The sequence below is a fragment of the Simochromis diagramma genome, unplaced genomic scaffold, assembly GCF_900408965.1.
Source record: "Simochromis diagramma unplaced genomic scaffold, fSimDia1.1 OVJJ01000501.1, whole genome shotgun sequence".
In the NCBI taxonomy this organism is placed as follows: Eukaryota; Metazoa; Chordata; class Actinopteri; order Cichliformes; family Cichlidae; genus Simochromis; species Simochromis diagramma.
In genome coordinates, this window is record NW_024387320.1 from 6,498,375 (window position 1) to 6,522,941 (window position 24,567).

Genomic DNA, 24,567 nt, shown 5'->3' on the forward strand with positions numbered 1-24,567 from the left:
TGTATAATTAATATTAATAAATATTAGTAGATAGAAGATTAATATTTGGTATGAGCACGTTTATTTTCAATGCAAACAAAATGCTTTGGCGAAGCGTTCTTCTAATTTCTTTAAGTAGTCTTCAGCAATAGTTCCCCGGGCTTCTTAAAGGATATTCAAAAATTGTCTGCTTTTTTTCTGTTTTCTGGAAGATGATCCCACACTGCTTCAATAATGTTGAGGTCCATACATTGGGGAGGCCAATCCATCATCCATGTTCCTTTGTGCATTTTTCTATCCAGGTATGCTTTTGCTGTATTGGCAGTGCATTTGGAAACATTGCCATACTGAAAATGAAGCTAGTCAGATGCTTTCCACATGGTATTACATCTTATTTTGTCCTTCACTTGTCCAGTTTCCTCAACTCTTTTAAGGACACAATGCACACGATACAGAGATATGCTTTTTGGGAATCATCTTCTTGTTGGTCAAACTGTATTATCCCCGGGATTTTCTTTGATTTAACTAAAGAAATCGGAACAAATTATAAAGTTTTATGACAGACTGCTAGAAACAAAGTGCCTGATAATAGAATTTAAAATTGCTTCTTTGCTACGTTGAGATCTCCGATTTTCTTCCTGGGATCTGCTGGAGCCACTCGCCCAGCTGGCATTCCATGTTTGCCCTGCCTGCTAGCACCTTGCACCCTGCTGTTATGTGCTGAATTGTCTCAGGGGCATCTTTACACAGCACTGCACTTGTGGTCTTCTTTAGGAAGCTTCCAAGGACATGTCTATCTATCTATCTTATCTATCTTATCTATCTTATCTATCTTATCTATCTATCTTATCTATCTATCTATCTATCTATCTATCTATATATAAATATATAAATATATAGATATATAGATATATGAAAATGGTCAGGTACAAGGACACAACCATTGTCACACTCGTGAATTTTTGAACATGAACCTTTGATTTAAAAAAGGATAAATCATTTCTGTTTTTTAATTGAACGTTATACAGCATTTGATGCAGATAATCTTAATTAGTCTTTGAAATGCCACAGACTGGATGAAAGCATAAAATAACACCCATGACGCCTGACGTCACGGTCAGGTGAGTTGACAGTAAATACTGACAGAGGACAACAAACACTGAGCACCGTTGGCAAAAGTGTGTGTGTGTGTGTGTGTGTGTGTGTGTCCGCGCTCTGCAGCCAGTATTTACAGTTTTTAAATGGATTTCACCTGCTTTTTTTTTTCCAACAAAAGCTGAAAACAAATCAAGGAGAAGCTGCATTTCACGCGCTCTCACTCAAACGGGCGCACGCGCAGGCAGGTAAAGGCCAGTCTTCTTTAAAGTCCATCCACGTGTATTTTTTTTTGTTTTGTTTATCATCGGCTGTATTTAAGCGTCTCTCTTTTGCTCTCTGTTGCCGTTTGTGTGTGGGGTTATGCGTTTATGTGTGTGTGGTGGCGCATGCGCAGCACTACCTCTCTGGTCAGTGCAGCGCAGAGCGCGCGGCACTCCGCTGCTCCCACAGAGTTGATCAGTGTCCGGATACCTGATGGATGAATGGGATGGACGATCGATGACCGATCAGTTAAACCGCACGCGGGCACTCACAGAGCGGAGACTCGGATCGGTTCAGTATTGATTATCAGTGAATGGTCCGGAGCTGACAGCGCGAGCGGAGTTGTGCGCTTCAAACCAAGCAGGACTCTACTTTCTTTATCCATCCATCCTCGTCCTCCGGTAAGTCACCTTCCACCTGCTTCTTTCTCTCGTCCCATTCATTCATCTGCTCACGTGTCTTTGCTTTTCTCTTCTTTCCTTTGATAAATGAAGCTTATGAAAACCACGCAGCAGCACGAGCGTTTAAATATAATAGTTTTCCCGTTTACATATATCTCATTTACATTTTTGGCCAGTTTCTCTTATACTGCCCCAAATGATTAGACTGAGCATACATTCATTTACTCTACACCATGTAGGGCACTGAAAGTCTCATATTAAAGAAATTGTAAATGCAGAGACATGACCCCTAAGAGTGTGTGGCAATGCCAATTTTATTTATAGAGCACATTTCATTGCAAGCAAACTCAATATGGTTCGGTTACATGTCACAAATTGATATCACCGACGCATTGATAGTTGCTGAGGTTTCTGTTTTTGAGTTGCATTATAAATATGCTGGAAGATGGAGAGAAACGCATCTCTTTCAATCACCCAGAGTCCTCAGGTGACACCTTCACTTGCCTTATTTCACAGTCATACCTTTAAATTATTCACTTTAACTGAGAAAACGCCACAAGTAGTCATATTTTAAAACTTGGTGATATGGTGAAAAATTCTTCAGAGTCACCAAAGATAATCACCTATGTCTTGATTAATTACATCAATCAATCAATCAATCAATCAAATTGTTTTTGAATTTTTGCAGAAGTTATTAAAAGAAATAACAATAACTCACATTTGCCCTCCGGTGCAATGTACTTGAGTAAAATACCCACCAACACTGCACAACCTACACAATAAAAGTCCAATAAATGGACCGCAGCAGTGAGCAAAAGGATAATGTTTTTAACTCTCACGAGGTAAAAGTAAAATTTAAATAGGCGGGTATTGTACTTCAGAATTATACAGAGGTGTACACTTACTCACCAGACACTTTCAGAACTGCCTTAATTCTTCACAGCACAGATTCAACAAGGTGCTGGAAATGTTCCTATCGATGAGACAGAATCACACAGTTGCCCATCTATCATGAAAAATTGTTCCAAAAAGGTGCCAGACTGAGATCTGGTGACTGTGGAGGCTTTTTGAGTGAATTGATTGTCATGTTATAAAAATCATTTTGAAATGATTTGAGCTTTGTGACATACACATTATGCTTCAGTGTGCCATTACTCCACCAGCAGCCTGAACCGCTGATACAAGGCAGAGGGAATCCATGCTTTCATTTATTTATGGCAAATTAAGAGCCTACCATCCAAACGTTGCAGCACGACATTTTTCAGATCTTCAGTTTTGAGCCTGTGTGAATTGTAGCCTCAGTCTTCTGTTCTTAGCGGACAGGAGTGGCACTGAGGTGTGGTCTTCTGCTGCTGCCCTTCTGTTTCAGAACTCATTGTGTTGTGCATTTAGAGATGCTCTTCTGCACACCTTGGTTGTAACGAGTGGTTATTTGAGTTACTGTTGCCTTCCTATCAGTGTTACCGCAGATACCTGACAGTCTTTAGTAGTAGCAGTATATTAACTAGGTTAAATAGAAAATGCTTTCAAAGCAGTAGTGACTTTTCAAATTGAGTTTGTACATGGAAAAAAGGAAATAATGAATATCATACACTGGTTTGGGGCAGTGATGGTGAGGAGAGGACCCAAGCATCGGACAAAAAAGAAAGAAAAAGAAACAGGACACATGAAAAAACAAACTCTCTAAGTAAAACAGGAAGTAACTAAAGGACGGTTAACTAACAGTGAAACATGATGATAGGGGATCATAGGAGAGTGCACAAGGAAGGCTCATTAACAAAATAACACAAGTAATGAATAAGAACTCAAGGAAAGCCCAGGGACTACACCACAGCAAGTCAAGAAGATGAAAATCAGCCCGATTCATTTATGGAATTTTAAGCATTTTTAAAAACTGTAGTTAAATATAAATGCTGTTCAGTATAATTTCAAAGTCAGGACTAAAGGAGAGAGAGAATAGAGCATATTCATGCTTGTTACTAACACAACACACACACACACACACAGTCCAAATTGTCCAGCGTTGTCCTGTCTCACTCTCGCTTTGTCATGGAGATGTTAATTTTCACACAGATGACAGTGTGATGTAAGTGTGTGTGTGTCTGTGTGTGTCTGTGCTGGGTTTACACTGTAAAATAATTAACACGGTGAGCCCTGGAGTTTTAAGGACTCAGTGTGTGTTTGGGGTTGCAGGAATGTTATAGAGTTAATTACTCTAATATTGATTCCCTGATCAGCTGGACTGTTGCTGCTCTGACAGAAACAGACTTGGAAACTGAATTTGCCCTGAGATGCCTAATCCTTTCCTTTCCTTTCCTTTCCTTTCCTTTCCTTTCCTTGTGTCTCAGTTTTTCTTGGATGTTCTTTGTGACCTGGAAACCTTTTTTCCCCATTGTTCAGCAGTGTTAAGTGAGCAGAGCATCCATCCTTATATTGTTTTCCTTCCTTCCCTCATTCCCTGCTCTGTGACTGCTACTCTCTGCTTTCTGGTTTGACCTTCAATGTCTCTCCGTCCTCTCTGTGTCTAGTTAACACCAATCAACTTAACTAAAGCAGAAGCCTTCTTTTAAAGACATTAAGGGGATGCTGAAAGTCAAAGAGAGAGCACGAAAACATTCACAGTGAGCATAAAAACCCCCCAAGGAAAAGAGAACCAGAAAAACGGGACATATGTGAGTAGAGTATATGAATGCTAACAGTTTGATCAAGGGAATAATAAATAATGTTGGTAAAATGAAGCACTGGTTATTACCCTGTTGTTGTGTGTGCTGGACCATTTTAACTTAGCAAACGTCTGTTAGATATATAAACTTCATGACATTTCAGCAGAGTATGTGCTAAGATAACATTTGTGTGAAAATTGAGGGTAGCATGCTGGTGGATGCTGGTGCACATTTGTGGTTAGCACTATCACTTAACAACGAGAGGGTTGGTTCAAACCTCCTGGTTGATGCTTCTCTGTGGATTTCTTTAGGTACTCTAGCTTTGTCCCACTGTGGGTCGTGTTATGCTAATTGGTGATTCAGTGTGGTTGTGGGAGTGTGTGAATATTTGTCTCTGTGCTGACCCCCAGTAACTTGGATTGGATTTAATCAAGTTGTTTGGTAAATCTCCAAAAGTTGATTCTGTTCATCTGGACGTAGCGTTTTCAGTGGGAGAAACGTTTCGTCACTCATCCAAGTGACTTCTTCAGTCTTAGCTGACTGCAGGTTTCCCCAATCTTATTGTAAGATGGTGACATCTTGGGCTGGGAGGTCAGTTCCTTCATCATAATTATGCAGATTCTCATGACCATTGATCAACAACCACTGATCAAAGACCACTGATCAATGGCCATGAGTACCATTCACAGAGAGTTGGGGAATGGCTGCAATCACAGCATTGTAAGATGGTGACAGATGCATCCCAGTCACGGAAGCGTTGGAGGTAGTTCGTGAGAGATTACAGGATGACCCCAACTTCAGCAACAGGACCACTCTCAGCATCGACCAAGTGTGTTTGCTTTTGGAACTGTGTCTTCATTCCACCTACTTCACATACAAGGGTCAGTTCTATAGTCAGAAACATGGGTGTGCCGTGGGCTCCCCAGTTTCACACATCGTGGCCAATTTGTACATGGAAGAAGTGGAAAAGAGGGCTTTGCTATCCTACCCTGGAACACCACCAAGCCATTGGTTCAGATATGTGGATGACACCTGGGTGAAAATCAAATTTCAGAATGTACCACATTTAACTCGGTGGACCGACACATCAAATTCACCAGGGAGGATATGAAAAGTGGCAGGTTAGCCTTCTTAGACTGTGAGGTTTACATCAGTAATGGGGGACATCTAAAAGCTGACGTGTACCGTAAACCTACGCATACGGATCAGTATTTAAGGTTTGACTCTCATCATCCACTGGAGCACAAACTGGGTGTCATCAGGACGCTACAACACAGAGCGAACACCATCCCCACTGACGCAGCGGCCAGGGAGGCAGAAGAACAGCACATCAAGAAGGCCCTGAGTAAATGTGGTTATCCCAGCTGGACTTTTGTCAAAGCTGGAAAGGCACCTAAAGAAAGCTCCAGCCGATCCAGGAGAGAAGGACAACCGCTGCCCAAGCGAAAACCTGTAGTGATCCCATATGTGTCAGGAGTATCGGAGCAGTTGAGACGCATTTTTTCTAAACACCGAGTCTCTGTGGCTTTTAAACCCCAAAACACGTTGCGCCAAAAATTGGTCCACCCAAGGATCAGGTCCCCCGACACAAACAGAGTAACATAGTGTATGCTGTTAAGTGCCAGGAGGATTGCCAGGATTTATACATCGGGGAAACCAAACAACCTCTGGCGAAGCGGATGGCACAACACAGAATAGCTACCTCGTCAGGCCAGGACTCTGCAGTCTATTCACACCTACAGGCCAGTGGACACTCTTTCAATGATGAGGATGTACACATCTTGGACAGGGAGAAACGCTGGTTTGAGCGCGGAGTCAAGGAGGCCATTTATGTGAAAAGGGAAAGACCATCTCTGAATCGAGGAGGGGGCCTAAGGGTACATCTGTCACCATCTTACAATAAGATTGGGGAAACCTGCAGTCAGCTGAGACTGAAGAAGTCACTTGGATGAGTGACGAAATGTTTCTCCCACAAAACACTACGTCCAGATGAACAGAATCAACTTTTAGAGATTTACTTACCTGGATGATTGTGCATGCATCAAGACGTTGTTTGGTATATTTTAAAAGTTTAAAGTTTAATTAGCTAAAAGACTAGCTGCTATAAACATCTTAAAATACAGTCATGTGAAACAGAACGTTTTCTCAATACTCTGGGCAGTCCTGGGAAAAACTAAGTACATCCTTACTGATCCCATACGCCTTGAGAGGAAGTAGCAGTCAGAGAGTTTCTGGTCCTACCAGAAGTGACATCCCAGCAAATTCCGCCCAGGTAAAGATTGTACAACGCTCAGAGAAATTGCAAAAAACCCAAGAGTTAGCATTTTGCCAGAGGGCTGCCAGAAGATGGGGAACCTTGCAGCCATTTCATCGACCATAAACTCCACTACATAACAAAGAGTCAAATGTGTGGCCATGTGTCCGACAGCTAAAGCTCGGCCAAAACTGGGTCACGCAACACAACAATGATCCCTGGCACATTGCAAATCCACAACAAAATGGCTGAAAAAGAAAAGAATCAAGTTCAAGTTATTGTTGCTAATGGTGTTATATGAGTCATAAGGTGTGCTTAGTCTTCTACAGGATTGTATCGAGTACATTTCCAAAGTTAATGAGATGACAGTTCTGTCTGATAACCAATGATGAGAGCTGTTTCTGTGGCTGACAACACCATGCAGAATACTGAGTTAATAGGTACGATGTTCAGGTGGCGGTGGACAGACAAACTGGCAAAATGTTCATGTTGGCTGTCTGACCTTTATCCTTGGGACTAAACCCAAGATACTCTCAAACAGATGAAGAGGCATATGTCTTTAAAAAAATGTAGACTGTATTAAGCTGCTGAAGGGTCATCAGGATGGGCTGTTAACCATCAGACTGCCTGGATTGTTGGTTTCTTTTGTCCAGTTGTACAGTAAATGTAGATTTATCCTACTGTAAGACACACACTTCTCCTCCACACAAATCAATTTTTACCTATTTATAGAGCATGACTACATTACTAAACACTGCGTTTGTGTGTCCGTCTGCCAGGACTCCAGCAGTGGGCAGATTGAGAAGCAGCATGTTGTTACGTCAGGACAGATTAGTTTAGAAACCTGCAGAGAGCGCACACACACGCACGCACATAGTGATGTAAGCACAAACTGTTCTTTCTGTACAAAATCTATTGTAGTTTTATTCTATATGTGTGTGTGTGTGTGTTGATTGGCAGCAGACAGGTGTAATGTCCTCACTGTAACAACGTACTCTTTTTTCAGTTAGAGCAGAGATTTTACATCAATATTTAATTAAGATCACATTACGTGTGGATTAATTATTTAATATGAGGTGGGGATGAAACTGTTGCTGAGAATGTCAGTATCCCCCTCTATATCATATTAAATCGAAGCCTGCAGCCAGCCAGCTTACCTTAATAGATAAAAACAGCTGGCCTAACATCCTAAATCCGCTAACCAACATCTGAAAGCTTGTGAACATGTAATTCTGTCTTTATTCTATACAGCAGCAAAAACAACATGACATAATGTCACATGTCAGAGTAGCTGGAGATTGCAGTGTTTATGACAAGCTAAGCTAACCATTTTCAACCATAGACAGTATAAGTGGCCACCCAGTGATTTGTGAAATCAAATAATAAGCCTCAACTCTAAATATTTAAAACTTAAAAATTAGTTTAGTGTTGTACATAGGCGGTATACAAAGTGGAAGTAGCTACCATGAAGTCATCCACTTATTTGTGAGGTCCCATTTCGAAGTCTCGAGATGAGGTTTTTTACCGTTGCCATCTTGATGTTTTGAAACCACATTTGATGAGAAAAGAACAGACAAGAGTGTGAAATCACAGTTCACCATAAATAAACTTACACAATGGACTTTTGTATTATTTTTGAGTACAATAAAACTGGTCATTTGTCACAAGGGGTCACTACAGCGTATAGCTTTGTGTGTTTGATTTAATTTAATGCCAGATGTTCTTCTTGATTCAGTTGTTAGGGGACTTTAATCTTTTTCTTAGTATGACCTAAAATGAGTGACTGAGCCAATAGAAAATGTTTTACAGAGATCAGTTGGAGGGCTGTTTCTCCGCTGTCTTCTATAGAACTACAAGTGTTTTTTACAACCACAGTTATCGCCCCTGTGATTATTAAAAACATTACAGGTTTAATGCGCATCCGCCTTAAAAGCCTTGTCTTTAATATACGGATGTTATGTCTCTCAGAGGCTGAGAGATGAGCTCACCCTGGATAATCTTACTCTAATGAGCTTTGTTACAAAAAATGACAGGTTTCCTTTCTAGATATTTGCCCAAGTATATTAAACAACCCAACATGTCAGTATCCAGAGTTGGAACCAGGATGGGGAATTGCAGTCTCACATGTCTCTCTGTATTTTTCGCCTTCTTCCCCCACAAACCTCATTCCTATAGACATCATGTTCAGCAATAAAAAAAAAAAATGTAAGTATAAAAAATCATGAAGAAAGAAAAATATAAGATATTAGTTTAAAGGAATCAGCACCACTTGGTCATATTTACTGTCAGAAGCATAGGCTGAGGAGGAGGAGTGGCAGCATTATTTCCTTCTAGCTTAATAATCAACTATAGGCACAAACAGAGTTCCAATTAATTTGAAAGCCTTTCTCTTAGCCGTATCCACCCTAATTGGAAAAGTCAAAAAACTGTTTTAGCTGTTGTTATTTATCATCTAACTGACCCTTGCTTAGAAACTCTTTATGATTTCACAGACTTTTTCTCTGATTTAGTGCTCAGTTCAGACGTGATCATTCTAATCTTTCCCCTCACACCCATTTGGTTGTGGCAGATGGCTGTCCTTCCCTAAGCTTGGTTCGGCTGCAGGTATCTTCCTGTTAAAATTTAGTTTTTGCTCACCGCTGTTACCAAGAGCTAGCTCCTTGATTTTTTGGGGTTTCTTTCTAAGTTATTGAGTCTTTACCGTACAATATAAAGCACCTTTATGTAACTGTTGTGAACTGAATAATACACTGTATAATAAAATTAAATTGAATTATTTAATTTTAGCCTTAATTCAGAATGATCTGAAATTAGTAATTGAGACCATAAAGTCATCAGGAAAATATTTAATGAGGTCACAGAAGAAGGGAGCTGAGGGCTGTTTTCCCTTTGATAGAGCTGGAAGTTTTTTCATAATCACATTAGTTGTCCCCTGCTGGCCCATTCTTCCAGATTTGCTGAGTTTCTTTTTTTTTTAGACAGAGAAGCTATATTTTGTAGCTAATCTTGTAACACACCAGAGTAGCATTCTCTCAACTCACAGCAAGAAAGGCACTTCCAAAATGTCAGATTATTCCTTTAAATAAATGTAGCTGCATCAGTGCAGTCATGACATTACTGCTGATACAACTGAAATAAGACTCAGAGTAAGTAGTGTTCGCTTGGTAGTTTTGATAAGCGAATGTTTCAGATAATGCTGAAGCACATACACATTGTTTGCCCTGACAACAGTGTGAAGCAGTCCTACTGTGTTGACCCTCGCATGCGGTGTTCTGTGACTTTAGCAGTGACTACGAGGGTATGTGGAGTATTTAGCTACATGCTTCCTACAGTGCATAGCACTAACAGCTAGCCACCTCATTACTCCCATTCTGTCTGCTGTGATTTATGGCGTTACCTGTGTATGTGTGTGTGTTTGCAGCTGCTTCCAGGTTGTTTCAGGAAGTTTTAATTAAATTTCTGTCATGTGACAAAAAGTAAATGTTGACAGTAATGAAATGTGATTGGGTGATTATTATCAGAAACACAATTGACACATACACAATTGTGTATATGTGTCACTGTGTAAAAAGAACGGAAGCGTATGAAGGAAAAGTTGGCTGTACATGTGGGTGCGTGTTTGAAAGGAAAAAGTGTGTGCATGTAAATAGGATGGCAGTGATGAAGTGTTTCCGTGCGACTCATGTCTCTGAGGTATCACAAACGCACACACACAAACACACACACACACAAACACACTGAGATTTTGAAGGTCACACTGCACAATACACTCTCACACGCTGTGTCATCAGTTGAGAGACTGTGGAAAGTTGTCAGGAGTTCCACCTGTCAGACAGACACTCGGACCACGTCCACACTAATCCAGTTGGTTCTGAAATTATCATCCATGTTCGGGATTTTTGTGCTCTGAAACAGCTGAAACAATAAGAAAAACATATTATCTTTTGGTCTGGGTTGGTCAGGTGCAATGTGCAGGACGGAAGACCTTGTTTGTATGCTGAATATCATGTGATTAGCATTCAGGGGAAAAGACTGCAAGAATGCCTTTCGCATACACAAAATCATGAAATCTAATAGGGTAACATATTGTATCATTGTTTCCTGTGCAATTCTGACAATCCTTTTATGGAAGGATTATTCATTGAACTGCTTATAAGCTCAGAGACAACCAGAGGACACTTCAGGAAGTCACTGTCCTTGAGGCGGTCGGGCATATAATGTTTTGTAAAATGGCAAATTGCAGGTGGTGAAAAGATATTGATGGATACTCATATGTCATCTCTTTAAAGCTTGCCTTCTCTCATGCTCATCTCAGAAATCATTTTTTAATATATAGCTGATCTCGCAATTTAATACTTGTCATTGACATGTTCTTATATTTTTATCACCATATAATTAAAAGAGCAGAAACTATTGAATTGATCCCACAAGTTCTTCTTGTTAACGTACAGATAGTAACTTCTGTTCTGCTGCATTCAGACTTGAAATTGCTGTTTTGCTGATCATAGGGCCATGTGAGAGAATCAGTATAGCTACAGCATTGTGCAAAAGTATGGAGTGACCCTGGATGTCTTTATATTTAGCTTCCCAGCAGCCAGATTTTGTTGTGATTTTTAAAGTAGTCTTGAGCAATACTTCTCCAGGTTTTCTGAGGGTCTTTCAAAGTTTTTATTCCAATATTTTAAGATGATTTTTAACAAGCAACTTTACATTGATCTATGAGTCATTCAAGCGTGAAAAGGGCACCTAAACCAAGAGATAAGCCAGTGTCGTGTCTACACTACACAGACAACTAATCAAAGAACCAATCTGAAATCTTATCATGAGGCACTCTGTTGCTAGCAGCCTGTCACTAAAACTCAGAGTTTGTTCCCATTTCTATAGTAGTATTTATGAGTAATGAGTTATCCAAAGATAACACAAGTAACTGGCATAAAATTGTATGATGATTTTGAAAGCACAATTAGCTGAAACCTTGGCGTATCCCAATATGGTGTGCAGTGTGTTCTCAAAGGATTTGAGGAAACTGGACAAGTGGAGGACAAATGAACATGTGCGGGCCTAAAAACTAGCAGATGAACAGCATCGGGTAGTCGTGTTCCATCAAAGACCTGACACAGAACCTGTTAGATGAATAATGGGCCCTCAATTAATCCATCAGGTGTTCACTGAAGCCTCAATACAAATGGTCATTCTTACGGAAGGGAAACAGGGAGAAACGGCTGAGATAGGCCAAATTACACAAGAACTGGACTGAAAATCTGTGCCAACAAGTATCATACCGTGATAAATCCAAATTTGAAATTGTTTGTTCAAATTGTCATTAATATGTAGAGGGGAGCGGGAGCCGTGTCAAAATTAATGAAATTTTGTATACAGAAAGAATTCGTATTGGTAACAACTTCATTTTTCAGCTTGACAATGATTATAAACACACTGAAAATCCAGTAAGAATATACCTGGATAGAAAAACGCAGAATACAGATCTCTGGTTTGGAGCTGCATTTCAGTCAGTGCTGTGGATCTTGACAAAAGTGGTAGCAATCAATCTGTAAATACTGATTTTGATTCACCATACAGGACCATCTGGAGAACATCTAGATTAATTTTTCAGCATGACGATGATCCCAAACACACTGACAATGTAGTAAAAGCATACCTGGATCGGAAAACACACAATGGACCACTGTCAGTAATGGACTGGCCTCCCCAGAGCCTGGACCTCAACACTATTAAAGCAGTGTGGGATTTTTTTGACAGAGAACAGAACAAAAGGCAGCCAACATCCAACAAGTCCTTCAGGAAGAAATTAAAAGAAAGATTGGCTAAAAGAGTTCAGACTGTAATGAAGAAAACGTGGTCATACCAAATAATATAAAGAAAAGAAGGTTAGCCTAAGACTTTTGCACACTACTGTACATGTTGATGAAAACTATGGTCTGTGGTTTGATACCTTCACATTTTAAAAAAGCGATTATGGAGAATGTGTTCAGGAAGCTGGCGTGGTGAAGGATAAATATGTTATTCTGCTTTATTATTACTGTCAACAACTCTTAAAATCCAAAACCAATGCTTCTGACACTCAAGAGACAGTGTGTTACACTGTTTCTGCAACTTCCCCAATCTGATCCACCATTCAAACTCTGTTTATGCATTTATCAGCGGACAGGGAGGAAACATAGTAGATTCGAACTTCTTTCCTTTTTGAATTCTGCCCCTGCTTTTGTGTGTGTGTAGAAATAACGGTAGTCTGCTGTTAATCACATATTTTAAACAGGTTTAACCTACTCTGTTATTTCACTACTATAAATTTAAAAAATCTAGTAAAACCCCTGGACCTCTGCTTCAAGTCCAATGTTTCCTTTATAGATTACACATTTTTCTGAGGAGGCTCAGTAATGACACAGAGCTAATTATCGCATTTGCTGGAAACCCTCTTGAGCAATAGAATAATCCACATTTTATACTGTAGAGACTGTTTAATCCTCTGACCCCTAAGACAGAGGGATGGTGTGTACTGAGTGAAGCTGTGTTTGTTCAGTCTAATGAAAGAGCATGTCACCCAATGCGGCAGTATGGCAGTAGAGGTTTCTGGACGTGTGTTAAGCTCCTTGGCACAAAGACATGAGCTATACCAAGCTTTACGCACACAGTGCCTGTTAGGAGATTCATTGCTCCTTTTTGGCCGTTAAAGTTGCATGTTTAGCAAGTAACATGCACCAAAAACAGAAAGAGTAAAGATTTGTTTAGTGACTTGACTGGTCCTGTGTTGAAATACCTGCCACTCAGTCATGACGACTGTGTGTGTCAACAGGAAAACATCAGTAAAGTTAACACCATAAAACACAAAGTCACAATGTCCTCAACATGAAGGTGACGGGTGTTCCGTTTATAGAAAAGGTGGCACATTTTCACACTTAACATCCTCTCCTCTGTGATGTCATTCAGTCTGCTCTAAACTTCAACGCGCTGTCTGAAATACCTTTAGAAGAGGAGAAACTTAAACTGTCTGCCAAGGTGTGCGTTTCTGCTTTTGTCTTGTGTTTCTTCCTCCATTAGTTAAGTGGAACAACTGTTGAATGTTTGATGAGTCAGCATGTTGAGAAAGAAATGATGCCATAGTCATCTTCTCATCTATTGGGCAAAGTAGATGCTTTTTTCTGGCCTCAACTTTGAGTCCTTAGCTTCTGTTACTGTGAATAAAACTGATGCACATTTTGGCTGGTTGATATCTTAGACATTTCCACTGGGAGTCCGGTGACTGAAGATTGGCGGTGTAACCTGTGGAGGGCCCCACTTTGGTGTGCTTTGCAAATTAATTATTTACTAGGCTGAATTTGCAAGGAGGCACAACACTGATTAACAGAGTAAAATGACAACCAGACATAGTAGCTCATCTGGTTTAAGACACATGTTATTCCAGGGGAAGAGGCTGTTTCACGTTTTGCGTTATTTCATTCTGTCATGTTTCTTCATGATGATTGACAACGACAAATAAAGAACGTGTAACCTTAACTTTGATATCAAAACTATCAGAATTATTTTCTGAAATCCAATAAGCTGAGGTACAGTAGGCTGTAGGACTGCTAATACAGTCTCTCTCTGCTAGCTCTTCTCTCTTTTCTAGTAGCAGAAGTTACAACCTGTAACTTCTGTAACTTCTGTATTCTACCATCAGTGGTAGAATGTGGAGACAGTTGCAGCTGTCTCCACATTGGATGCCCCATTTTTGTTGAAGTTCTGTAGATACATGGGTTATAAAGAAAATTCATACTCAGATATTAATTGATGCTGAAATTAATGTTAATTTAAGATACACATTTCACATTACACAAGACAGACATTTCCGACAGTATTGACAGGAGGAAGCCATCTATGCTTCCTCCAGCTGACTCACAAATTCACAAAGCACCACCGCAAACAGTCAGACAGACGGCTCTTCCCCTCACCAACAGCTGAAGTAGTTAATGTTCATAATGCTAAACAACACTTTAGGAGGAATTTCAGAGTTGATTAAAGATCAGAGTTGATCCAGTTTCAACAACACTGAAGTATTAAGCAGTTATAAACATGAACCTGGCCAGTGCACATGTTACCATTAACCATTTAATCATTAGCAATTACCTAATAGCCACATTACACTAATATTAGTTAATGCTAACATAACATTAGCCTGTTATCATTAACTAACTAGCGGACTGTGGTTCAATAAAGGGGATGATTACTCTAGACTGAAGGGGATGCAGATAGAATATTGAGCCATGAGATAGAATAGAATAGAATTCAACTTTATTGTCATTGCACATGCACAGGTACAGGGCAACGAAATGCAGTTTGCATCCATCCAGAAGTGCTTTAGTGATATAGATATATTACAATATATATTAGCAATAATATAGATATGTGAGTATATTACAGAAATGGGTCTATTATGGAATGTTATAATGTACACGGTATGAAGTATGTTGTGAATATTCTATAACTATAAGTATGTACAGGCTGTAGTGAGTACAAGCTATGTACAGGCTATGAACAGGATATAAATATGAAAAACTATACAGAATATGAAATAAATAACTTTACAGAATCTGAGATATACAGCTATACAGAAATGGGAACTATGCAAGTTGTAAACAGTTGTAGGATTAAAGATTATCGAATGTACAGAATGATTATTTACACAGAGCTATACAGTAGTGCAGTTAAGATAAGTGAGGGTGTAGATAGTTTCTACAGAGGCTATATAAAGTGCTAGTGGTTGTGAGTGGTGGTTCAGTCCATGTTATTATTGTGTGTTTGAGGGTACAGTTGTCCATTGTGATTGTGTGTATGTTCAGTCCATGAGTTTAACGTGGGTCAGATGTCAGGAGGCAGAGTTCAGGAGTCTGACAGCTGTGGGGAAGAAGCTGTTCCGGTACCTGGTGGTCTTAGTCCGGAGGCTCCTGTAGCGCCTCCCAGAGGGCAGGAGGGTGAAGAGTCCATGTGATGGGTGACTGGGGTCTTTGATGATTTTCCCAGCCCTTTTCAGACACCGCTTCCTGTAGATGTCTTTTATGGCAGGAAGTGGTGCTCCGGCGATGCGCTGGGCAGTTTTCACGACCCTCTGCAACGCCTTCCGGTCCGAGGCAGAGCAGTTCCCGTACCAGACTGTTATACAGTTGGTCAGGATGCTCTCGATGGTGCAGCGATAGAAGTTCACCAGGATGTCTGAGGACAGGTGGTTCTTCCTCAGAGTCCTCAAGAAGAAGAGGCGCTGGTGAGCCTTCTTGACCAGCTTGGAGCAGTTGGTCGTCCAGGTGAGATCCTCGGAGATGTGGACTCCCAGGAACTTGAAGCTGCTCACACGCTCCACAGCCGTCCCCTTAATGTGGATGGGTAGATGTGGGTCAGCATTCCTCCTGTAGTCCACGATGAGCTCCTTGGTCTTCTCGGTGTTAAGCAGCAGGTTGTTTCTGTCGCACCACTCAGCCAGACGATCCACCTCCTCCCTGTAGGCGGCCTCATCGTTGTCACTGATGAGGCCAATCACCGTGGTGTCATCTGCAAACTTAATGATGGTGTTGGAACCATCAGCAGGTCTGCAGTCGTGGGTGAAGAGGGAGTAGAGGAAAGGGCTCATCACACAGCCTTGTGGTACACCGGTGTTCATTGTGATGGTAGATGAGCAGTGGTTATCCAGCCGGACATGTTGGGGGCGGTTGGTCAGGAAGTCCAGTAACCATTTGCAGATGAGGGAACTGATGCCCAGGTCTGTCAGTTTCCTGATGAGTTGTGAGGGGTGGATTGTATTGAATGCTGAACTGAAGTCTATAAACAGCATTCTGGCGTAGGTGTTGTTGTTGTCCAGGTGTGAGAGGACAGAGTGCAGTGCGATGGAGACTGCATCCTCTGTGCTTCTGTTCTGGCGGTATGCGAATTGGTGGGGGTCCAGGGTGGGGGGGAGACAGGATTTGAAGTGTGCTAGGACCAGTCGCTCTAAGCACTTAGTGATGATTTAGATTTGGAGAGCTGGGCGCGTTGGTGGCCGTGCAGAACAGCGGGGGAACTGTAGCTAAACTGAGCAGAGAGTCCAGACTGTGGAGGACTAATAATTGGTATGTACTACCAACAGTGGTATATAATTGGTGTACACCACCATCAGTGGTATATAATTGGTGCATACTACCATCAGTGGTATATAATTGGTGCATACTACCATCAGTAGTATATAATTGGTGTACACCACCATCAGTGGTATATAATTGGTGCATACTACCATCAGTGGTATATAATTGGTGTGTACTACCATCAGTGGTATATAATTGGTGTATTCTACCATCAGTGGTATATAATTGGTGTATACTACCAACAGTAGTATATAATTGGTGTATACTACCATCAGTGGACAGCAATGATATTCTGAAGTGCTCACACACACTCACAGAGAGGTCAGAGGAGTTTTTTTTGTGAGGAACAGCCAGTCGAGTGAGACGACTGTCAGTAGATGCTCAGAAGAGTGCAAGTGGTAATCTCTATTATTAGACTACAGATTATACTAAATGAGCTACAACTGCAGACATGCACACACGCACACATACACACACTTATCTTTGGATTATAATCCCAGGCCCACAATCTCTGTCTGGCTCAACCAATCATGTCCCACCAAATCCTGCACAGCCTGCTGGGTAACCTACATTCAATAGTGTGTTTATCTGTGTGTGTGTCTGCGTGGGTGTTTGTGTGTGATTGTTGGTGGTAATCCCCAACAGTCTGTAATAGAGGAACATCTGGTTTATCTCATTGACCCTGAGGTTTCCTTTTTTTGGGAGGTGAAAAACAGAATATGAAAAAAATAACATTTACAGATACTTTTATCTGTAAATAATTAATGTACATGTCATTAAAAGACCTCAACTAAATGAGTATCATATCCTAAAATTAGCCTAGTGGGGAGTTTTTGAGACAGAAAAACAAGAACAACACCTTTAAGAGAAACTAGTCTACGGTGGTGCTGTTTTTCTTTTTTCACCTCAGAATGTGAGCTTTACAACATAAAACATTTAATTTCAACTGATTAATGTTCATAACTGTGTTGATGGGTCTAATGATTTCACAGTATATTTCTTCCTCTAAGTCTGCCTGTGGCTGAAGGGGACAGGAAGGCGGTTCATTAGTGTTGGGGCCCCTGGGGTCTCGGGTGCCTTTGTTAGCAGTAGCAGTCAGTGCTAGCAGTGCAGTCCTGGATTTTAGTGTGGAACTGGAGGTTCACCTTGAGCAGTTAGTGTCAGGTCCTGATGGAGCAGAGCAGCTATTTAAAGACAGAGCTGAAGTCACATTGCCCTGAAGTGAAGGTTGGACGTATAAAACAATCTCGCTGCGCCTCCTGTTATAAATACGTATGTGTTTAATCTGTACAATATCATCTCAGGCATAAACATGAGAGGATTAAAATTCATACAAACACACCCTGAATCTAAACATGAGCCAAATAAAATCCCTGAAAACAGTCTGAGTTCACAATGAGAGAAACAGTTAATAAATCAATAATAACTATAAGAAATAATCAGATTAATTAAGGCAGTTATCATAATGACCTTTTAATGTGGTCTCCCTTATTAATCTGAAAAGGGGATGTGATAAAATAGATTAACAGATGTGACCTACACATGCACAGGTTATGTTTTTACTCGAACACTTTTCTGCTCATTCACCCTTTCACACACACTCTCACATCAGTGACAGCGGTCCTGCAGTGCAAGACTCTTGCCTGCTACTGTGAGCTGCTTTAGTCCTTTTTCACTGGAGAGTGGCTGGCCTGGAAAATCTCCAGTCAGACCAGCTGACGAGTGGTTGCTGGAAGGTTGCTGAGTGAAATTGGTTGCAATGAAGGTGCAGCACCAAAAAACTGTTTATGATTGCTCTGATCACCAGTGGTTTGCATGGAAGATGCTGACTTGTCTGGAAATACTCACCATTTACTAGAAAAAGAGCTCCACAAACCCAAAACGGAGATTGTTCACCTTAAGAAAAAATATTCATTACCAAAGAATGGTCTCAGCCTCAGCCACAACGCTGCCAGTATAAAACAATACTTCTATTGGGGCTGTCTCTTAACTTATCAAAAGAGAACTGGTGATATCTGATGACATGTCAGCTGTGCAACATAAATATGCTTAAATGGACGATTGTCCATTAAAATAACCCTCAGTTGACCTTTTTTTTTTTGCTCTTGGCATGTACTTTCAGAGTGTTTGCAAACTAGTCAGTAACTTACATGCAAAGTACTGGCAACTGTGGCAATCTGCTTGTGACCAAAGCAATTACATGGAGGTTTTCAGTGCAGCACTTCATACGTCTTTGGTACCACTCACTCACCTGTTGCAGGCTTGTGTGACTCAGGCCTTAGTTTCTGTCACATCACGACTGCTGGTGTTTCATATTAAAATCAAATTTTTAAAATTATTTTTGTGTGTGTTGGTTTCTATGTGGTTGGGTTATATCTGGACCTCCATCAAAAATAATGACTCAAAAATGTGTCTGTGATTTTTTTTTCCACCAATCCATGATTTTCACATCTGAAGATGTCTGCATGTTGTTTATTTGATCTCTGCAGACGCCCACGTGCAAAATCTGACGCCGTGCGCACCGACTGTGCTCGAGTTTCAAAAGCAAACCGGACACTAGCTTTGTGCTCCATATGTACTTCATGATGTTTAGATTAGTCAAGCAGTTTGCAAATGCGGTTTGCTTCAGGAGGTTGCCGTGATGCTGTGTATTCATTCAAATGCTTATCCACTGGAAAAAATGAACTTTTGTGGTAAAAAAAAAGTTTGAATACTTACATTGCGAGGCGTTTAGTGTGCTTTGAAGATTGCCAGAAAATAGCAATGGCATAAATAGTTTTAAAACTGTGTGTTTATTAATCTAAACCTGCTGAGAGGCAAACAGTAGCTCCCCTTTTGACAGTGACGTGAATAAAGAAAATTTTATCTTTTTTTTAATGTAGGACAAAGAGAGAGGTTTTAGAGACAACACGGACAGAAAATTGAGCATTTGGGCAGAGGACAGTGTGCCTGCAGGCAGTCATTCATGTGAGTGCTTGTATCACTCATGAAGTGAGGACCTAAATCTGTTTGCACGGTCACACTGTGGGCAGAAAACAAGTCTACATAAATCATTACATTTCATAGGGGAAGACTTAAGTTAAGGATTAGGGAAAGTCTACAGGAAATGAATGTCAGTCTGCACGATGTCCTCTAATGTGATGGAAAAACAACTCTGTGCGTGTGAGGACTGACCACAGTGACATCACCGGCGGTGTTTTTACAGCACAGCGTTTCTCTGACAACCGCAAAACAGTCACACAGAAGTCTGCACTGTCTGCAAACGTGTCATTCCACCTGTTGGAGCTTTTCATTGGGCTGCCGTGACTCCTTAATTCCCTTGTTTGTGTCTCTTCCTCACAACTCTAAGGATGGAAGAACTTCATTTTCCTAATGAGCAATGGGCTTTCGCTATGGGCAACAACTTAACTTTCCTATAATGATGTGTAAAAACAAAAAGAGCAGCCGTTTTGTTTAAATAAGAGTGCATTTCATGTGATTTCTGCTCTTCCAACATTTATTATATTACAAGTCTGCTGTGGCCTCATGAAAAACGATTCTGAGAAATAACAATTATTATATTTTTACTAATGTCCACAGAGGGATTTTATTTTATAATAATCCTTCACAGACCTTAAATAACAAGCCGAGCTCAGCAGAATATGTTAAAGTAAGAGGCTACAGTGCAAAAACAGTGTGATTAAACTCCGGTAAGAATTGCTCATAACAACATTTTCCAGTGGATGATTAAGAACAACTGGTGAGACATGTAGCTCCATAAGCAGGAGTTTCTATTCACTTTTTTACGGGGCGTATGGATTCGAAGCTTTAATTTTTGAGTTATTTTCAAGTCAATCAGCACGAGAGTGGGAATCACCTCGTGTGTCCTCACGGTGCGTTCAGGTTTCGGCCCCCTGCAGCTCTTCAGATTCACTTTAGCCTGAACACGAATGTGATCTCATCCCCCTGGTAGTGCTGTGTGTGGCTTTATGTGAAATGCTGTTCATATACAGATATGGATGTGGTATTTGGCTAATTCCTGCACTGAATGCCAGCTCCAGCATCCAGGCTTAAGCTTTCTTCTTGCTACAGTAAGCCATAAATCTTGGAGCTAGTCTGAAGAAGGGGTAAGGCTGATGCTCAACATAAACTAGAAGACAATGAAAACAATCTGGCAGTGCACCACCTTTTATTCAAAGACTGGAGAACTTTGAGGCTTTTGATTTGCAAAACTGGAACTAGATTTCTTTTGAGACTATTTCCCATCATGTCCCAGATATAAATTTACAAGAACAAATATTGAAGACTGAAGTGGAAGTAGGGGCTTGGTGCAACATTTGACTGATGTCTTCCTGTATGTGATTGATCTTAAGCTGTTAAACATTCTGGATTTTCTTGTAAGTTCGAAGTTTTCTGGCCACCGTACACTAAATGATTAAATTGAAAACAGCATGCCAGTTTCACGAGTTTACTGTGACTCTCAGTAATTGCCTGTGAGACTGGAATTGTTTGGAAACTGAAGGTGTAAGGCTGACATAAGTCACTTCTGCATAGCTTGTAGCATTTTAGCAAACATGTAGCACTATTGCACTTCTTGTGTCGACCTTAAAACAAGACTTTTAGGGGAGTATTTGGCTGGACATATCGAGTAATTTGAATACATGTAGGTTTTGCACATAAATTTGTTACATAAGTACAATGCAACCGAATCTGGTCAAATGAAATATACTTGGTTGGTATAAATTCACTTTGTACTAAGCATATTTTATTTGATGATTCATTATTTCAATAAGCAAACCTTTGATTTTCTATATTTCTGCTGCATTTTACTCAAAATTATCGCTTGACGTTTATGAATTTTAAGGATTATTTTTGAGAGCAGGTCACTATCTTTGTGAATGAAAGGATTGTACAGTGTATAATAAAAACAGAAACAATGCATGTTCAGAACAGCAAGATTCTAAAAAATGCAACAAAATAAGCAGATACAATGAAAGCACAGTGAGTCTCAGTGAGAGCATGTAAAAAAACATCAGTATGCCAAAATGCTGACATTATTAGTGGATTAGATTCTCATTTGCATGGTATTTAATTTAGCAGTTGTTTTCACTCCTTCTAAAATTCTAGTGTCACGATAACGCTTGTCTTACTCATGAAAGATTGAGGCTGAAAATCTGTTTATTTCAGTTATTTTTTGGATGATATAGAAACTTTTGCCTGTTTAATCCCTTTAGAAGCTAACATGATGTAACATTATAATGTTTTTTTTAATTATAATGTAATACTGTTACAGAACTGACTTGTGATGATGCTTTCAGTCAGATTGCTCTTTCGTGCATTACAGTGTTTTATTATTATGCTTGGTTGATTAGGTTAGGAACTGTCGTGGTTTTACACATGAATGAACTGAACTTTTAAACCTTTAAAAATAGATTTAAAACAAACCAGATGCAGTAGAACCGGCTTTTGTATTTTACGTGTTGACAACTGGAATCATTAAACATTGTTACAGTGGTTTTGTGAGTTGGTCCCTAGCTGTGTTACAGCTTCGAACAGAAAAATTAGGCCTGAATTGAGCCTTTCTGGTAGCTCTTCCCCACAATAACCTCCATAAAGGCAGTGTTTAGCTTGTAGTTTCAGGTCAGAGCTATTCCACTTTTGGTTTTGAGGTTAGACATGAATTAGTTTGCTGAGAGTTGACCTTGTACATTCTGCTGGAGGGAAATCGCAGCCTTCAAGAAAGCTCTCTGTGTGCAAATGAAAGAAAGAAAGAAAGAAAGACTAAGCAGATATTAAAACATTTATATGGAAACTGTTTGGTTAGACTGATTCGTCCAGTGCTGACCCCTCCTCCCCTCAACACAACAAAACAAGAATATATGTGAAAAATAGCAATGGAAAGATTTTTTTCTGATTTGACCTCTTTCAAAAGACAGCTGTGAAAATATGTGTAACGTATCAGTGTGCATCGCCTCAGAAACTGCAGTGAGGCAACAGTTTGTCACAGTGACATTTTTCACGACCTTACAGCAGAAGAAGATACGGCCTGCACGCAATTACTCGTGTGGTTAAGAATGTGTTTTACTTTTAAACAATGTGACACTGTTTTGCAGTGAGAATATACAATTTATATATTCACAAATGCAAAATTTGTAACGAGTTTGTTCTGATGTTGGATCTCAGATTAATTCAGGGACAAACATCACACTATATCTAGTACTTTGTTTCAACATTTCTGCTGCTGGCTACCGCTTCGTATACTGTGTGTGTCTTTGACCACTGTTATTACCAGTTCCAAGCCTCGGGGTGAGAGACAGCCACTCTCCGATGTCTCTCTGTCTTTTCAGATCTCCATTAGTTTCTTTTCCCTGTCCTCCCCTGAGGTTACGCTGTGTGCGTGCACGCACGTGTGTCTATGCGGTGTCTCTTTCAGGGAACAGTGACATACATTGGTGCCCCTCGCCTCTTTATCTTTAACCCCAGCAGGATTCAGAGCTTTCCACTACTCAGACGAGCTCCTCATTTGTCCACTCGCAGAAATAAAAACACCGTGGGAGCAAGACAAGATCAGATTATATAAGATTTAACTTGGGGAGAACTGGTATCGTCAATTATGTTGTCACATAAGCTGAAAAGCATCTCTGGTTTGAAAAAAACTCTTCAGACCAGAATAATGGTTCATAAAAGATTTCATACACCACTGAACAATAACACACGCCTGGTGGTTCCTGAAAAGTTGACATACATTTTGTACATAAATGGTTTTTAACTAACAATAGTCAGTTAACATTAATAGTAGTGCACATGTTGAGTGAAGCTGGCAGTGGCTTGAGCAGGACCTGGGCATTGTACGGCCTCCGGGCCACATCCGGCCCTTTGGTTACCCCTGACTGGCCCACATGAGGAAAATTGAAATGAAAAATAGACAGCATGCGGTTTTCCCATTTCAACATCCAAACATTCCTTCATAAGCTCCATCAGGGAATGAATTACTGTTTTTTTTTAATTTGTGGGAAATGATTTTAATGGTGACTGCTGTTTTTCAAAGTTTATTTAGGTACATGCATGAAAATGACTAGAGCTTCACTGTAAATGCATTGAAATGGATGTTTGTGAGAGATGTGAGTTTGCTAGACCTGAAAAATGTCAGCTCGCATAAAAGAAAAACACTGATGCAGAATGTAGAATTTTTAACAAGACATAGACTTTGAAATATTTATTTAATGAAGGCAGAGGCGACGTCATGTTAAAGATACAGATACAGGTACATGGGCATTGTACAGTGAAATTGGAGCGGAGCTTATGTCTCAGCAGATTAGCATCCATACATTCTTACTGCTTACTGTATTATTTAATTCCACAGAAATTAAATTAAATTCCACAGAATTAAATAATACAATAAACACGTAATATAATAAGATAGTTAATTTAAATAGTGAGCAAAATAGTGAGTATAATAACATTAAAATAGCAAATATGAAAGTATAAATACTCATAAATACACATACAAATCTGCTAAAAAGGTTATTACACTTGTTGGTAGGTAGCAGCAGCCATGGAATGTGGGTGTTATTGAATATTTTACCGTTTTGTACTAGATGTAATGTTACATTTGGCACCATTGTACTGAATATTACTGGTGTTGGCCAGAGGGGCCGATGGCGCGATATGGCAGCCTCGCTTCTGTCAGTCTGTCCCAGGGCAGCTGTGGCTACAACTGTAGCTTGCCTCCACCAGTGTGTGAATGTGAGAGTGAATGAATAATGGAATTGTATAGCGCTTTGGGTGCCTTGAAAAGCGCTATATAAATCCAATCCATTATCCAT

General features: G+C 40.2%; 1 protein-coding gene across 2 annotated transcripts in view; it reads left to right on the top strand.

The window, feature by feature from the left end:
• The first annotated feature begins 1,180 nt into the window (after window positions 1–1,180).
• The window catches only part of znf385b (zinc finger protein 385B), a 61,121-nt gene continuing 37,734 nt past the window's right edge, over window positions 1,181–24,567 (top strand). The window contains exon 1 of one of the 2 annotated variants that reach the window (XM_040005479.1): window positions 1,181–1,739. The gene's annotated coding sequence lies outside the window, so the exon portion shown is untranslated. The remainder of the gene's footprint in view (window positions 1,740–24,567) is intronic. The other variant, XM_040005478.1, reaches the window with a different exon arrangement.